Source organism: Microtus pennsylvanicus, chromosome 11, assembly GCF_037038515.1.
Source record: "Microtus pennsylvanicus isolate mMicPen1 chromosome 11, mMicPen1.hap1, whole genome shotgun sequence".
Lineage (NCBI taxonomy): Eukaryota > Metazoa > Chordata > Mammalia > Rodentia > Cricetidae > Microtus > Microtus pennsylvanicus.
Window position 1 is genome coordinate 1,783,485 of NC_134589.1, and position 3,530 is coordinate 1,787,014.

At 59.9% G+C, this 3,530-nt stretch overlaps 1 long non-coding RNA gene across 1 annotated transcript; it reads left to right on the forward strand.

The window, feature by feature from the left end:
• The first annotated feature begins 269 nt into the window (after nucleotides 1-269).
• Nucleotides 270-1,902, forward strand: LOC142859649 (uncharacterized). The gene is made up of 2 exons (XR_012912225.1): nucleotides 270-859; nucleotides 1,239-1,902. It is a non-coding gene; the product is annotated as an uncharacterized LOC142859649 (long non-coding RNA).
• Nucleotides 1,903-3,530: the final 1,628 nt, after the last annotated feature.

The following is a 3,530-nucleotide window of genomic DNA, read 5'->3' on the forward strand; positions in this document are numbered from 1 at the left end:
CTTTGGGGCATCTTTCCGCATAGCGGAAAGCGATTCTAAACTCAAATTCCATGGCTGACCAAGCTCGAATCTGCAGATACATGCGGTCCCCAGAGCCCCGGTCCTGCAGCTTGCGGGTTTGCAGCTTCTTCTCCCGGTAAAGCTTCTCCTTCGACCACGCCTCCTAGATCACCTATTGGCCAAGATGCGCACCGCCCACGCGATACCATTGGTTTGCACCGGCTGCCCAGACAAAGGGAGCGGCCGCTGCGGGAGGCGATTGGGCGGAGCTAGGCGGGAGCGCAGGGGCGGGCGGGGATCCTGCCCTCGCGGAGGCGGGGCGGGGGCCTCCACGTGGGTGGGGCTGGGCGCCCCCCGAGGGCCGTGGCCGCGGGGCGCTGGTAGCTCGCCCGCCCCTCCGCCCTGTACCCCTCCCGCCCCGGGGCTTCTGCCTGGACCGCGGCCGCAGCCTCCTCTTCTCGGAGGCCTTGGAGTTCGTCCCGGTCTCGCGGTTGGGAACGTGGACACACAGGAGCCTGGATGCAGAAGGGCGCGCGGGAGCCTGGAGCTGCAGCACGAACCGCAGCCCTGCGTCTAGGCCGCGCCACTCTCTCCTGATCCGGAGGAAGGACCACGGGGAACCCTGCGCGCGGATGGCGTCCCGAGAGTTGGCGCGGGCCTTGGCGCTAGAAAATGGATCCTGCTCCCGGAAAGACTGGCCGAGTGTTTAGCTCTTGCTTTCTGGAGAATTAGCTCGGCGCTGTGCGTGGCCCGGGAGGGAGGGACAGGCCTTGGGGCGACCATCCGGGCGGGGAGTGGCTTCTGGGGGGCTCCCTCGTCTACTGAGGGACCCGCGAGGTCGCCCCCGGAGCGCCGCCAGGTACGTGCGTTTTCCTTCTTTCCCGCGCGCCCAGAGCCTTCTCTGGGGAGGGGCGAATAGAAACCCAGCTGGTGTGGACTAGATTTTCGCAGCAAACGTGTCTTTCTGAGGGGGTCCTGGGACGGCATCGGAAACTTGGGGTAGCCCCTGCGCGGTGTTCTGGATCCTCACCGGGCTCTCCACAGTCCGCACCGCCGGGCTTGGAGGCAGCCCCGGTGGAAACGCGCGTCGCTTTCCTCCGAGTCCCACGGAATTCACCCAGGACACCGTGGGTACCCCAGCACGATGGCTGTTTCCTGGTCATCTTACGGTTATCCCCCTCCGCACCCGGCCGGGATTTTCGTTTTCAGATCCGGGGTGTTTTACTGTGGAGGTTTAGGGGCCTCACTTGGAGGGAACTCGCAGTAGGAAGACCCGGCTTTGGCTGCTGCTGAGCGGGTGGGTGTCCAGAAACTAACCCCTCCTTGGACCCGGGAACCTCAGATTTGCGCGGTTAGGAGACACCCGCGTGAACTGGTTTTTTTGTTTGGTTGTTTATTTGTTTGGGAGAGGTTGGGGTTTTGTTTTATTTTTCTTCCCCCCCACCCCGGGTCAGAAGAGCCTGGTAGCGGGCCTGGAGCGACCCCGACCCCTCCCCCATACCCACTTCAAACAAAAGAGCTCCTCGGAGAATAGTATTTTAGGGGGCGAGTGCTGCTCGCTGTGGACGCGCGTTTCTCCCCGCCCCCGCTCCTTGGAAGGACAAGGGTTTTGTAATATGTGTTTAAAACAAAGGGCGCGCGTAGCAGGGAAAGGGGCGCTTTTATTCCGGAGTTCCTGAAGAATTCACTTTCTTTTCTCCCCAAATTAGCCGCCGCTGAGTCAGAAGTGTCCCCAGTGTCTTACCTGATAATGGGATTTTACACGGTCTGCTAAGGGTGGCTTCAGGAGCAGACCGTTCCAGAGGAGGAAATGGGCCTCAGGCCGGTGGGGTAGAAACCCCTATGGAATGAAAAGGACGCCCAGCCGACTCTCAGCCGCTTTGCAGAAGATTGCAAAGTAAGGTGGGTTTTTGTCTTTGTGTTGTGTGTTATCTGTTTTGTTTTTTTGTTCTATCCCCCTCCTCCCTGTAAATTAGAACAAAAGGTCAAGCGTGCAGGCCCGAGTGGACGTTTGGAAGCCGCGAGTGGAATGAATCTCGTTATAAAAACTCCGGGACCCCAGGCACACCTAGTGTCTGCCCTCGTCGCGGTTTGGGTGACTCCCCTACCCAGAGGCGGGTTGGGCACCGATTCCGCCGTGGAGAGAAGGGTCCCGGCTTCGGGAAAGGCCCCCTCTTTCTGGGACAAAGCGAGCCCTAACTGTGGCCACCTTCCAAAGACCCGGGCGTTTTCACTGCGCGCGCAGGCGCGGCGCTCGGCGGGTAGTCCCGCTTCCACCAAAACTCTGGCTTCGTTTCTCTCAAAAATAAAACTCAACAAGCCATAAAGCCTCCCGACGCCGATGGAGAAGGCGCCGCGGATTTATGGCCCCCCGAATTCCCCACTCTCTAATTATTCCTGTTTTTAGTTGACTTATGGGTAGTGACCAATAAAATCATTTTCCATTTCGGATTTTTTTTTCCCTCGCCAACATGAAAAATTAAAGTTTCGCCCTTCATCCGCCTGTGCGGATCTTTTTCTGGGCGGGGGCGGGGAGGGATAAAAAAATCCTTTGCGGCCTCCACCAAGGGCTGACATTCCCCGCCCCCAACTCCCCGATTAATTGCAATTTAGGGGAAAGCTGCCCCCACCGTTTCTCGCGCAACTAGGGCATTTCTGCAGATCCTTCCTTAGAAACGCGGCTGGGCTCGGGCTCCCTGCTCCTTCCGAGGACTGCAGCGCCCGCCCAGGCCCTGCGAGGAGTCTCCCACTGTCTCAGCTCCTGTCCGGTCACCCTTCCTCCCTCCGCCTCCCGAAACACTCGCAGAAGCACGAACCTTGGGCGTTCTGGGGGTTCCAACCTGATGGGAGGGATCCCCCAACCACCGCTGCCTGCCTTCCCATCCCCCATCCTCGTCCCTTTGTTCGCCTCTCCGGACACTGAGTTGAAGGTGGCAGGGAAAAAATAATCAGATGGAAATCAAAGATTAGACGGGGTGCGCTGGCCGCCGGGGCGAAGTCGGCCCAACACTCCGCCGGCGCCTCATAAATCTTTTTCGCAGGCCTGACAAAAGCCACGTCCGCCAGTTCCCTGGGAATCCAGAAACTTATCGATCTCTTCGACGTCCCCCAAACATCCCTCTTTGAGATCGAGGACGGAGAGTCCTTGGTGATTCCCCCCCCCCCCCCCCACACTTCTGGCCAGCCTAGGACGCCCCAGCCCAAGCCCGGAGTTAATTAATTTTCAGAAATGGAAGATGTCGTGGGGAGGGAGCAGCCTGGGCCCAAGCCCTCCCGGGAAGGGCAGCAAATACCCCCACCCGGTTTGTAAAAGGAATTTTAGGGTGCCACGTTTCCTTGCTCCAGCTTCTGGAAGTGTATTCTGAGAAGGGTGAGGGGCAGCTTAACCCCTCGTTGGCGACTCCTTTGTTTGGTCCGGCCGTTCCTGGAACCAGCGGGGTGCCTGGGGTTGGGGCGCGGAAGCCGGCTCCGAGGCACCGGTCCCAGCCCCGCAGGTGTGCTGTGCCAGCAGCTCCCCGCGCTGCAGATGC